Source organism: Maylandia zebra, linkage group LG1 (genome assembly GCF_041146795.1).
Source record: "Maylandia zebra isolate NMK-2024a linkage group LG1, Mzebra_GT3a, whole genome shotgun sequence".
Classification (NCBI taxonomy): Eukaryota; Metazoa; Chordata; class Actinopteri; order Cichliformes; family Cichlidae; genus Maylandia; species Maylandia zebra.
The window spans coordinates 14,864,901-14,879,893 of record NC_135167.1 but is presented as its reverse complement, the minus strand read 5'-3'; the positions used below and the strand labels follow the sequence as shown (position 1 = coordinate 14,879,893).

The following is a 14,993-nucleotide window of genomic DNA, read 5'->3' as shown; positions in this document are numbered from 1 at the left end:
CGATTGCTTTAGTTGCTAGCAGGTTGCTTGAAAGATGCTGAATGATTTGTACTCACTCGACTGAGCTGTAATAAAACCTGAAAGAAAGAAAAATGCAAACTGAAAACTGTTTGCATCTCTTTCAAATAAAACTTGCACCTTGTGGAATTAGGTTGTTGCAGCAATTTCTCAACTTTTACTTTGAAGTAGAAAGTTGTCTGTGTCCGGTTTGCACAACTCTGAGAGTAAACGGCAAATGGAAATGCGGCAGTCTGCTGGTGAACAAAGCAATCACAAAGAGGTTTTTGGTTCAGCACCCTCTTTTTAACCGATTTCACCTGGCAACCTCCAGTATCCACTCGGCAACTGATCAGCAAATACACATTTTTCCCTTGAAACTGGAGGTCTTCAGGAGGTTGCTGACGTGTCTCTAGGCATTAGTGCTGACGTTTAGCAAAGAGAATAGACAGAAGGAGGCAAAAACACAGAAAAGTCAGGAACTATCACAAAACGATCAAATTCCCAACCTGAAGTAATTTTAATTTCCTTCAGTCCTGTTATTATTCAGTACTTTGATAGTATAAGAAAAGTGATCTTTGCTTTCAAAATGAAATGCTTGCTTTCACACACCAGTACCCTTAGGATACACATTTCAAATACTTGCACGTACTTTTATTGTGTTTATTGCTGTAAACAAACAGTAAACACCAAGTCACTGCTTCTCAACATGTGAGATGCGTAGCTAAGGTAACAGGCAGCATTATACGGCCAGACCTATTCAGGAATATTCAGACGCTTTTTGCAAAATCATTTTAATTGATTTAAATGTAATAAGCTTCACACTAAAGATTCAAATCTTAGCTTATGAATGCCTTTGCGTTCCCCGAGGGCTGAGAATAAAAAAGGTGTTTTAGATAAAAGTTATGGGTGCGGTAAATGTACGGAGGAAAAGCCATTCAGAGCTGACTAACTGCTGCCTTCAGAGTGGAGGAGGAATTGCTATTCCCTCGTGAACCACCCTTTGATTCAGTCCACGGCAGAGCAGTCAAGCAGTAAAAACTGATTTTTCTACAAAGAACACTGCTCTGAAAACAATAACCTGCTCTTTTTATCATTACCCACCTCTAGAACCAGCCAGCAGACTGTCTGCCAGGCTAAACTTTTTTTTCTTTTTTAGTTTTCTTAGTTCCTTGTTTACATGATTAATATCTTGCTTCCTTTTTTCTTACTTTTCTTTCATCACTGCTCTGCCAAAAAAAAAAACCCCCAGTACTTTTATAAAGGGAGTAGCAAGAGATGGAGCAGAAAGAAACAGAAACTGGAATGACCTCACAGGTCACGTCGAAAGCAACAGTAATACCGTACGTTTTGCAGCTGTAGGCCACACTAAGCTATGATTTTGGGATAAAGACGACTGAATCGGCGTGTGCAGCATGTAATCGTTTAAAAATCAGTGTCATGTAACCTTTACCAGTTTAAAAAAAAAGAAGGAAATGTTTCACCTTGGAGAGATTTTTTATTATATTTTCTGGTGTTGTACTGGTGCCCAACGGCTTTCCTGACACAATTGACTCCTTATTTAGTTTGTCTTATATTACATAGCTAATGATAGAAGGTAAGATTAGAGAGCTTTGGCAGCAGCCTAAATAACGTTTTGGTCTCTCCTCTAATTTGGTTCGTCTCTACCACCAGAACACACTGGGCCGCCTAAATCATTTTAGGTTTTTAATAAGGTGACAGTTTACCGTCACCAGGCAGCTGAGTCAGGGATGTAATTTATAAAATGTTAGAGGAAAGTGTGTGAAAACAATCATAATCTTCTCTGTCAGAGAAGATTTAGTGTTGCTTTGACTGCTCTTGAAGCACATATAATTTTTTTTAAATAATTATATTTTCAGTCACAGCAGCATGTTAATAGCAAAACCTTGAACATACAGTAATTTGCTGTTCAATATTTACAATACCCCAAAAGATAACGGAAAGAGAGAAGAAAAACAAACAAACAAACAAAAAAAACACCAACAACAAACACAAATATAAAAATAAAATGTATAAGGGAGATTCAGTGTACAGCTAACTACGCTAGTGATATAGAGATTTGGTATCCGGTCATGATAAGGTGGTCATTTTAAATGTTTCCATGTACATTAGTAATGGCTGCCATGCCTTAAGAAATTATTGATTGAACCTGTCAGTGTATATCTCATCTTTTTCAAATGCAAAAACCTCATGAGCTCTGCAAGCCACTGTTCATGTGTGGGAGGAGCTTCCTGCTTCCAGGCACCTTGCAACGAGTGAAGCAAAGGAATAGAATTCGAATAGTATTTTGGCAGAATGACGGTTTAAGGTATCACCGCAAAGATAGCCATTAGAGCAGAAGGATCATATTTAACGTTATATATCTCTGAAAAGGTGTTGAATATAGACACCCAGTAGTTATGAGGATTGGGGCATCCCAAAAAAAAGTCCGAAGGAGTGACCCTGTTTCTGCTTTACATCTGTTACACAGGGGGTCAGCTCCCGGATAGAACTTGGCTAACTTTTCCTTGGAGATATGTAATCGGTGTAGGACCTTGAATTGGAGGAGCCCATGCCTGGCGCATGTAGAAGAGGAGAATACCCTATGGAGAAAAAGAAGCACATATAATTATAACACATGCACACACAAGCGCACGATACTTTTACCAACTCACTAGCTCTAGTATTTTGCCGTAAAATACAAAGTAACGCAACCAGAAACAAGCTAGTGTGTTTGCATGTGTGAGTTATAAATGGTATGCTCCATAAATGTGCTTCCATTTAAATGTACACTTGTGATCTGAATGTGTGGGTGGGTGTGGAAATGGTTGTTTCAGCTTAGTAGCTCATCGGCTGAAAATGTGCCAACTTGACAAAAACACATGCAGACTTTCTCTACTATTTTATTTCAGATATGATTGGGTATCGTAATGGAAATAAGTCATTATAGAGCAGGAGGCAATCTCGTGTTCGATTGCACACAGATTGAAGCTAATGGTGTCTGTGTGCGTGTGTGCGGATGAGAAATTTTGTGTGCACACACCACATGAATACTGTGTATTTCATTGCGATTATGTGCACACACACAGATGTGCATGTGTCTGTGTGTGTCTGTACAGTACAGTGCACTTTCCAAAGCTGTTGCTTAGAGCGCTTTTCCTTCCACTGCAGCGTTCAGTAAATGTTTTCCCAGAGTGCGCCACTCTAGCTCAGCCCGCCTGTTTTTGGTCACACTCAGCAACTTTACTAATGAGTTGACTAACATGTTTAGGCAAATTTCTTCTCCTCCCTCCTTCTTGTTTCACACGTCTCTTGACTTGTTTTTATTCTCTCTATTAATGTATTTCTTATGAGATCTGTTGGTGACAGTATCAAGTATCAACAGTGACTCACCTCAGTTGGAGTTTTATCCTAATTTTTATGTTTTTATGCCCCGTTTACATGACGATTTCAAGCACCATTATATTTGTGAGTTCCTTCTGCTTTTGCTCATCACCGGTGTGGGAATCATGGATTCCTCTGCATCTCAGCCAGTCGCTTCTGTGGGGAATTGCTGCCGGGCATCCAAGATATTTGGTGTGCAGGAGATGTGTCGGTGTGTGGGAGAGGTTTGTGAAACAGGGCCGCTGTTGGATGCCTCTTCCACAGTTATGCTCACCGGTGTTCAGTTACTCTGCAAGTTGATGAGCTCTGGGCAAGTGGCAAGTTTCTAATCCAGTGTAACAGCCCCTGTGTTCTTGCTTTAACAAAAACTTTACTTCGGAACAAGACTGATTCCGAGTTGGAAGTTGATGGCTTTGGGAAACGCTTTCTCTTGGTCAGAGACTCTTCAGAAACTAGTAAATCACTCAGTGGAGGCTTGTGTCTCTATGGCAATAAAAACTGGTGCAACACTGATTATCAGGGAGGCTATGCACAGCTGAAATTGAACTCATGTTTGTATCCCTGCGACCCTTTTGTATATATTCAGCTGAAAGCCAGGGTTGACACCAATTATTCAACTTTTTTTTTTTTTTTGCATGATTTTAATTGCATCAAACCATTAAAATCTTAAGTAACTTTAACAGTACATTTCTTGTCCAACACAACTCTCAATCTGTCTGAATCTTTGCTACTGATTTGTAAAGGGGAATTAAAATCCTATCATAAAGCTCCACTCTGCACGTCCTGCAAATCTCCCCTAAACGAACTTGTTTGAAAGTGCCTGTGTTGGCCTGGAATAACAGAGAACTGTCTGCATACATTATATCTTGTGAAGATTTATCATTTATCCAAATAATAAATCATGGATCTTCTAATCTGTTAAAGCCTCAATTATTCAGTGAAATGTAAGTTTGAACCAAGGGCATGTGGATAAATACAGGGAGGCACAGAAGAAGGTTGAAGAAGAACTCAAGCTTGGTAAATACAGTTATAAAGATATAATCATTGATGAGGATAGAGTCTAAGAACATCTTTAATATTCATTTTAACATCATCATTTTAGTAGAAAGCAGTCGGTTTTTCAAAATGTAGCTCTCGGAAAAGATGTTTGCAGGTTACCATGTGAATTCTTTTCCAGGGGGATCAAGGACAGGAAAGCCTGAATGCTTATGAACTGTGCTGCACAACTAGACGGTATAGTTTGTTTTCTTTTTTACACTCCAAATTCATGTAATGATCACAGGCCTGTGGCACTTATATCTCCTCCAATAAAGAAATTGTTTAAAGAGATTACTAAGTATGACTCTGGCACACTTAGAAGATGCACAGACTTGTTTTGAATATTTTCTTCCTCCACTTTTAATTGCATTCAACTCCACATCTTATCAGGGAGACTTGAGAGGATTCATTACATTGATCCTTGATCTCTCTCCCTCACTCTCGATTTTCGAATTGTTTCTCCTACCCTCAAACTTTCAAGCTGCCACTTTAATCTGTCTTCATCTGTTATAGCTTCCGCTCCTCTCTTTCCTTTCTCTCATTCTCCATCTGCAGTTGGCTGTTTTATGCTTGTTTAAACAGAGATGGACTCCTGGGGTGTGTGTTTATGTGTGCACTTGCATTACTCATGTTGTGGTGGCGTAAGTCTGGAACATTGTGGTAACTCGTCTTCCTCTTAGAGAACAAAACAAATCCCTCATGTAAATCTGTCATTAATCTCTAGGGCGAAGACTTGGTATAAAGCTTAGCAAGTAGTGGTTGCGGTAAAGGGTTAGTAACTCTCTTAAATAAGACTAGTATTATACTGGCTTGCAAATGAGCACATAGTTTGTTTCAACCCAGAAATCACTTTAGACAGTCACATTGTTGGGACATGTGCTCCTCATGCATACAAATAAAAGAATAAAAAATTGAGAAAAATATGCAAAAGTGTGAATTTAAAAATGAGTATCATGGCTGTTATCATATCATCACTATATATTATTATATTTTACATTTGTTTTTTTCCTTTTCTTTGCAAAGAAGACCATGAAATATAGCCGTACACCCACATACTATCTAAACATTAACCTGCCCTGCTCTCTTATATTAGCTAGACCTTCCTAATAGCAGGTTGGCCCACTTTTTTCTTTCCGAACTGCTGTAATTCTCTGTGGCACAGATACAACAAGATGCTAGAAACATTCCTCCGAGATTTTGGCTCATTGAAACGATAGCATCGCACAGTTATTGCAGATTTGTTAGCAGCACATCCATGACGTGAATTTCCAGCTCCAGTACATCCCAACGGTGCTCAACTGGATTGAGATCTGTGAATGTGGAGGCTATTTGAGTTCAGGGAACTCATTGTCATGTACAAGAAACCAGTTTGAGATAATGTGAGCCTTAAGACATGGTGTGTTATGTTCCTGGAAACATCCAGAAGATGATCAAGATGGGTACACTGTGGTCATAAAGGGATGGTTGTGCTCAGGAAAATGACAGGTACTAAGGGGCACAAAGTGTGCCAGGAAAGTATCCCCCACACTAAAATCTTCTATTGTTCAGTTTTGATGAGCCTGTGTGAATTCTAGTGTTAGTTTCATGTTCTTAGTTGATCCTCTGCTGCTGTAGCCCACCTCCCTTGAGTTTTGACATTTTGCTGGCTCAGAGAAGCTCTTGCATAACTTGGTAGTATTAAGTGGTTATTTGATTTACTGCTGTCTTCCTATCAGCTTGAAGGAGTTTGGCCGTTCTGCTCTGTCGTCTGACATAAACAATGCGTTTTCACTCAGAGAACTGCCGCTCACGGGATGTTTTAGATGTATACTCAGACCAGCATGTCTGGCACCAACAGCCACACCAGGTTAGAGACATTATACACAGTATACCTTTGTTAGTGCAACTACAAAATAAAGAAGAAAGAAAACCAAGGGAGAGAAACTATCACTTATTTTTCAACACGCAAATCCAGCAAAACTGTCTAACTTTGTTTGAACACAGAACAAGTTAAGCAGTCAGATTTAGTGACAGCAGTCAGGCAGAAATAATCACTGCATGTAACCTAAAATAAAGCTAATGAAGCTGAATACACGCATGGAGCTCCAGATGTAACGCTGTGCACTCTGATCATAACTGATTAAACTGCACTGTCAGTTTTGCAGTCACCACTGAAGCCGGACATCAACTAGTACTGTGGCTCAAACTCGGACTTTAAGCTATAACATAATGTTGCTCCTCCATGGTGATTTCTGCCTGCAGTGTCAGAACACAGCTGACAGACTTTTGGCATACAGTGTACTCTGTAGTTGTAGCTGCTGGTGCACACAGTTGACTACTTCTGAGGTAACCTCACACTAACACCAGCTACACTGTACTGCAGTCCTGTGTATTTTTGATACGAATCTGAATTGATTTTATCTGAACAATAAAAATAAAAAAAATCTAAAAAACAACACAATGCAAAAGCCTGCCTAAGATGAAATTTTATTGATTTTTATAAAAAGCACTTTAGGGGATACTTGTGTATACTTGAGGAGATGGAAGTCAGTCCTGTTTAAGAGCTGTTAAAAATTCTTGTCTGACAGAATCTGGTCTGAAAAAACTATTCAAGTGGATGAGAATCATTTCACAAAAGGAAGATCCAAGACTTTCCTTTTCTGCAGAGGATAAGCTCATTAGAGTCACCAGAGATCCCCAATTAATGACACCTCAGATTAGAGCTCACATCAATGCATCCCAGAGTTCAAGTAGCAGACGCTTCTCAGCATCAACTAATCAGGCTTTCATGGCTAAATTGCTGCAAAGAAGTCACTTCTGAAGGTTATTAGTTGAAAAACCGAACTGCTTTGGTTCAGAAAATTTGGATTGGTTAGGCAATACAATGAGTTTGTGCAAACGCTGGCTACTTTAAAGAATTTTTTAACTTCATTTAAAAAAAGTTAAAGTTTATTATTTCATAATTTCAATTTTCAGTGTGGTAAAACCACTAAACGAGCGGAGGTGCCCAGACATTTGACTGTTTCACTATGTGCATGCAACAGTGTCACAATGAGGAAAAAGATGTGTAGCGCTGTTTCTCCCCCGTCATATTTCCACCGAGTTTGTCTGCCTGTCTATTGAGAGATGAAAGAACCATGATTAGGTCATAAATACTTTATCAAAGCATCGATAGTCCGTACACACACACGCACGCATACACACAAATGCACAGAAGGCACTCAGATACGGCCTTTGATTGGGTCTGATGGCCTTTGTAGTAGTCCCCAGAGTGACAGTAATTGAACCGATTCCAATGACATTAGAGACATAAACCACCCAGTCACAAGTTTTTTGAGGCAACATGACAGGAGAAAGCAAACCAATGCAATGCCTCGATGTGAAATGACAGGACCTCCCACTCTCCACCATCCCAGCCTCCCCCACCCATCCACTTAGAGATGTGCTATCCGTATACGTTTCCAAAATGTCACTGGAATCATTTTGATCTGCCCCTCCTGCCTGAATACTTAATGTTGCACAGAAATTCACAGTGGAGTCCTGCAGCTGACTGTAATTTAAAGTAGTTGTACAGGTTAGTCTTTATATCTCAAAAGGTTGCATGTGCTGGACTAGTGATGCCATTCTTGGGTTTTACCTTTGAAAGGTTTTTAATATTTTGAGGTTTAGTTATAGAACCAGATTCACCTGGAAGTTAAGCCATTGACTGAAAAAATGGTTTTATATCTTAAAAGAGTTGAATGGATTTGTGAATTGCATGTGTGATCTGACTAAAAGAATAGTCACTTGGAAATAGATGCAAATTAACTTTACTTCAGTGGCGTAATTACTTATCTCTGAATATGTGTGTCTTTGCGAGCGCTATTCATTACCTTACTGGTAGGCTCCTAAAATATGGAATCTAGAATTTGTGCACACACACAGACTGTGACATCTTTGATCTTATTTTCTATTTTCCACATCACTAACCACACCCTTCTTCCACACTCATCTGTCTACGCTTCTGTTTCTTTCTCACATTTATAATTTCTCCAGGTTTCATGATCCAAAACGAATCAACAGAAATGTTTCGACAGTAAGAGAAATAAATGGTCAAACAAATAAATGGATGCAGATTGAGATTTTCTGCACCCTTTTGCCACAGACACAGAGACAATTCCCTAAAAGATATTAAACAAAAGTAACCAACTTTAATTTGGAAGAAAACGCCTCGGGGCAAAATCTATGCTTTGGTAATTGTGTAATTCTCCACAGTGGGTATGCCAATATCTGAATCCTACCAGGCCTCTAATCCCCATTAAGAGCTCCTTTCAATTCATTTTCTGAAATACAATTCATTTGCTTCAGATAGAAAGTAGCCCTGTAGACACTGTAACATCTCTCAGTGTTTCATCTCCCCCAAACTGGGTCCTCCTCACACACACTCGACCACAATGTCAACTCATATCAACCCGCACTCACTCACAGCTGTAAATGGGTCTCATTATTATCAGTAAGGACATAAATAAGCAGGTAAATTGTGGGAGTCCCTCACCATCTCTCAGAGTGATACAATCATCACCATGGTTACTGATAGACAGTGTGTATGCATAGCCGTGTAGTCACAGTACCTGCTGTTCCTTTGCATATGAATAACATCTCTAAAGCTAATAATATTTCCTCTAGGCAGTTAGAAAAGCTAGAAATAATTATTAAAATAGAATTTAATTTGTGTTATTATTACTGGTTAGTCCTTATGTTACACAGTGATGGATTACTGTGTTGAAGTGAAGACCTAAATGCAGGATGCAGGGGGCAGGGAGCTGAAGCTGAGCTGAAGTGAGCTTTATTGTTGATACAAAGTCCAAGGAATGAGGGGAAAAACACAGTATCCGGAATCCTGAGGGACTAGGACTAATGCAGGGCTGCACACAGAAAACATTCATGGGAAAGTAACGGGTATGTTCACTGATGACACAAAAAGACAAAAAGCATTAGTTTATATAAATGAAGACAGTCAGGATATTCATAACACATGAAGTAACTAAAATGCATACCATGTATCCTTCAAAGTAAAACTAAAAGTATTACAGACATGAATATTAAGGCTTTACAAGATGTCAGACTACAGAACATAGGGCACACAGGACATTAATCCTGAAATGAGAGAGATGGAGGATAGAAGAGAGAAACACTGAGGGAAGTAAAGGCTACAGCTAACAGAAATCTAAATAATAACCTAAACATGGAATTGCAAACCTGAAAATCATCACTAAAATAGTAATAAAGGGAAAACTAAAATAAAGGAGTCAGTGAACTAAACATAAACAGATTTTTCTGCTAGGGAAAAAGTAACCAAAACAGAAATGCAACAAAACAAAACTCAAACTTCAAACTCAAATATAGCAATAAAAACAAGCTCACATATATAAACCTGGTAATTGAAACTCAAATACACAGAAAGTCCTGTGACCATGACACTTTAAGGTGTCATATAAGAGAGCAAAGATGTTCCATCGATCCTCATGTACCACTGAACCAGGTCCAGGCAGTCTAAACAGAGCTGCATCCTCCCTCTCCTCGTCCACCGCCTCCTTCCAGGGTGGTACTGATGTGTCCGACCAGTCAGGAGAGACAGTCCACTGTGTCCTGCTCTGCTTTGAGTTCTTGTACTGTTAGAATATGTCTGAAGCATCGTGCTTGAAAGACATCTTAGAGAGATTCTAGACAGGTTCTTGAACCACCTGAATTGGCTCCTTTCCACACTAAGGAGCTGTGGTTTTACTGTGAGCACCTCCCAAATGACTGAGCTCCCCATCCCATCTGAAAGGCTGAGCCTAAACACTCTTTAAAAGAAGCTCATTTCCACAGCTTACCTGCAGGATCTCATTCTTTCAGCCACACAGCTCTGCTCGCGGCAATAGGCGATTGTAGGAATGCAGATCGACCGGTAAATCAGCAGCTTTGTCTTCTCACTCAGTGCTCTCTCCACTGCAACAGACTTCCACAGTGTCACTGCCGACACCAGATCGATGCTTATGTCAGTCTCCAGCTCTGTGCCTCACCCACTCTCTCACGGCTCAAGATGATATTCAGAAAAGTCTGTAAATGCTGACAATTGAAAAGATGCTACGAGTTTTGGGATGATCTTCCGCTAGTGGTGTATCAATTAAATGATTAATTTCAACGCTATATAATTAAAACCAGCAAATACATTTTGCAAGATCTAAATCTTTATATTTGAGAGGTAGCAGAGTACCAGCAGCGTTTCACATTTCAGACTGAAGAACTGTTTGTTGAGACTAAAGAACATGTTATAGTGACAGTTACACTGAATGTTTCAGTTTCCTGACTCAGATCTCTTTCTTTCTGATAATAGCTTCTGCATCTGTAGAAGAGTAAGAGAACAAGGAAAGAGGCAGAGAGTCTGAGAATCAGAGGAGGTCGATTTTTGGAAAAGGCAGGACTTGATTCTTAAGCTTGTGTGTACGTGTTGCTGTTTGGGATGCAAAAGATGTCCAATAGCCGCTGCTGCAGATGTGGCTTTTCTCCAAGATTGATTGTTTCCCTCAGGGAGGGAGATGGTGAGTGTAAGACAGAGAAAGATTTATGCCCAGCTCAGTGCCCTACTACTGTTTGTTTAAATGTTCTTCCCTCTATCTCTGCTGTCAGTAACCGGTGTTGCCTTTTCCTAATAAGGTGAAAACGGCAAGGTACTCAAATACCCTCTTTCTGTTAGAAGACAGGATGACACTTACATTTGCTTTTACCCTCTCTTACTCATAGGTTTACGTATGTGATCTGTTTAATGCTACTGTCACACTCAAGAAAACTGTGGTTGTAGACCACAGCACAACCAAAATTATGATGTTGCCTTTGACATGGTTGCTTTGAAAACAGGGACCAAGGTCTGTTAACACTCACAGTCGGTTTCCATTTTCAGAGTGCCTTTGGTGCATCAAGATAAAACCGCACTAAGATAGTCTGCTATCAGGTTTTGACTTAATGTGGTGAAGCTGGCAATTGCATGCAATCTGTTTATGATAATACTGCAACTATAAATGTGATAACTCTGTGAAAATCGCAAATCTGTAGCAGTCTACATACAAAAATTCCCATGAAGTTTTTACATTCAGAATTCAGAAAGTTCAGAAAGTCAAACACAAATTCAGAAAGTGCTCCTCAAGTAGTTACATAGTTGCTGCACAATGACAGTTTAACTTCAAAATTAGGTTTGCAAACCTTCCCCAATCTGTCACTGATTCCAGTCAATCTGACAGCGATCGTTTGAGGACAGGTCACCTACCACCAGGTGACCCGTGCAGTCAACTTGTGATTGAAAGTGCTAAACCAGAGGTTGAGGGTGTTGTACACTCAACCTTTGGACAACCTGGTCTCACAACTGCTTGCAGATGGTTGCCAAATAAGAAAAAAGTTTCACCAAGCAACCACCAATTTTTCCTAGTCACAAAGAGGTTGCTGTCCTTTTGCATTGACATTAAATGAATAGTCAAACCCAGATAAAGCTCTGAGCCTCGTGTGAACGGATATGAAATTGTTAGTTTCTGAATGAGTTTTAAGGGAATGGTGTTTGGAAGTTTTTCTAGCAAAAATGACAAACACTTTCTGGTTCCAGCTCCACAAACAGCAAACTTTGTTGCTCTGTTTACATCACTGTAAACTGAATATCCTTGGATTTTGGACAAAGTGCGCTGTGTTTATGTGATTTTGGGGTTTGGGTGTTTTTTTTTACTGGACAGCATGATATGATATGTCATAGAGTAGAGGAATAATGAGAAAAATAACTTCATCAATAACCAGAGTCTTAGTTGCTGTCCTGGTGGTTTATTTTATGAATGGGGTATGTGTGTGTGTTTGGAATAATGGGCTTTTTTGGTTACACACATAAACACCATTGTTTAGCAAAAAGCATTACATATTGCACTATTTTCTACACATGCATTTGCCAACTATTGTGAATAAGAACAAAGAAACCAAAGCCAAGAGGACTATTATTTTCTTATATGCACTGTTTAATTCATTAAATGAAAATCTAATGAAAGTATGTAACTGTTGTTCTCTCTTGATGTATTGGAATTCATACAGAACATGTGGCTCTGCTGTAAGATGCATCTGTACTCTGTGCTTTACAGTGCAGATGATAAATGTGTGCGAATAACAATACTGTGTGTGAGATGATGAAAGAACAATTTGTGTGTTGTGTGTGTGTGAAAGAGAGGAGTGAGGGAGGAAGATTTAGAGCAGGATTTTTCATTTTGTGGTGAATCCATTGAGTAAAAACCATCATTTCCCATGAGGCCTGACTCTAATGGTGTTTATTACAACTGCAGATTCAAATCGAATCAATTTGACGTGTTGACTGGTTTGAATATCAGTAGGATGGGAACCATCTGTCTGGGGCTCACTTTAAATTTCACCCTCCCTCCCTGCACATCTCTACTTCCCTTTAATTTTCCCTAGTCCTAATATTACCAATGTTAGACTTATTTATCTGCTTTGTGCACAGAGTAGAGAAACAAACCTAACTCACACAAATGCACCACGACCACCAACACATGCACAAACACACTTGTTTACCAGCACCGGCTCAGTAATTGACACATCAAAGACAGCTGTGCTGATTTTCTGTTTTTTAGCTTTCAGTTCGTTGCTAACTTCTTTTGTTTTAGAGTGTTTATTAGTGTTTTCTCCCTCATCAACTGTGTCTTTCTCTTTTAAACAACTTCTTCAGGCATGTTATTATTCAAACCATGTCTGCGCCAACTCTGCTAGCTGAAAGAAACAAACCATCCCTCTCCCTAGTTTGAAATTTCTCCTCTGTCGCCTGAAAGCCTTGGCCTGTTAATTCATTTGTTCTGACATATGTCCTTTATATCATGCAGACCACCCCAGTGCATTGTGAGAGGTTTATATACACAAGTGCTAAAGCATATCCTGAGCTGTCCAAAATTTCATACTAAAGTAATATTTAGTGTGCAGAGATTTTTTTTTTTTGTGCGTCTGAAACTTGTATATATACCCAATAGTATGCGAGGTGGGGAATAATATGGTATACCAGCAGTGGACACCACACCAGCATAAACATCACCCCACAGAAGATATCAGAGGCTGAATCAGACATTATGATTTCCTGGAAGAAAACAAAGCCCAGAATAATAACAGGACTACAGGGTTTCTTATGCCTTTCAAAATGGGCCTTTGGGGGGGGGGGGATTCTGCATATAAACACACACATATATAACCTCCTAGGACCTGGCGTCGACATATGTGGAGATCACATTTTGGGTTGTCTAGACCAAAATACTAAATTTGGCTCTACAAGGGCCTGATATCCACTTACGAGGAAATTATACTGCCACTGTTCTACCAAAATTTAAAACGTATGTCCTTATGTGTGGATCCTATTTTTCCCAGAAACAAAAATCAGGTAGAAAAAAAATCTGGTAATTCTTTGTTTTTACATTCATCAGGTTCCAATCAGTCCCAACTGGCAAAGAGAAATTAAAAATGCATGCCATGAAAGAGTTTGGGTCTTAGGAGGTTAAGTCAGTGTTACCTTAGTTGTCAAAAGTGGGGGGTTTCTGTAAAGGCCATTTAACAAACCCAAAAGATTATAATTGATTAATTAAATCCAACTTTAACTGGTCAAAAAGTGTTTTTTATGGAGAAAAAAAATTCCTCCACTTACATGCTACCATCCACATATTACCAAGCTCAAAATGACCATCGTAATGTAATTATATGTTTCTTATGCTAAGTTTTGCATTTCAGATACAAAGTATAACTGGGGCTGAAAACATGAGATTTGCTGATGCAGATGCAAAATCTCATGTTGCCTTCCATGCATACATTTACTTAACCTTTTATCCAGTTGGGGTAACAGGGGGCTTGAGCCTGTCTCAGTCATCATAGGGGAAGTGGGCAAGTACATCCTGGATAGGTCTGTCACAGGGCTAACACAAAGAGACAAACCATTCACCCTCACGTTCACATCTGTGGTCGATTTAGAATCACCGGTTAGCCTAACATCCGTATCATTGGGCTGGATTACCCAGAGAGAGCCTCACTGCCTCCTTCAAAGTTGTCTCTTTGTGAGACACTGTACCACTTCTAGTCCTTCTGCTAAGGTTTTATCACAGTTTGCAACGATCATTCTGACCTCCTGCAAATATGTATCTGTTTACTATGTCAATATGATGACCTTTTATGTTGAATGTTGAATTTGGAAAGAGGACGAAGTCACGGGTAGCCAAATACAGTGAGTAGCGCTGGTGCTAAGTGAGGATTTTGTTGGTGTGGCCAGAAACTCCTGTGCAATGTGTTGTGAGAGTGTATGATGGAGCAATGAAATATGGCATAGCTCAGGTCATCACGGCAGAATCTGCTGACAGTCCAACCCTGGAGTCGACTTCACCGTGCACAATCCCATAAATGTCAAAAAAATAGAGCGCCAGCTATTGACTTGATGGATCATCTTGGAGGTTGCACACTCAGGTTCTTCCACTGAAAAATAAGAGTTTTAATAATCTGAGTTGTAGCTGAAGATCTATGTCTCATCACCAGTGATGATACTCGACATTGAATTTGGGTCAGTT

General features: G+C 39.6%; 1 protein-coding gene across 1 annotated transcript in view; it reads left to right on the top strand.

Annotated features, from left to right (window-relative positions):
- Nucleotides 1-14,993, top strand: part of smyd3 (SET and MYND domain containing 3) — a 105,517-nt gene that overhangs the window by 66,411 nt on the left and 24,113 nt on the right. The window lies entirely within an intron of this gene.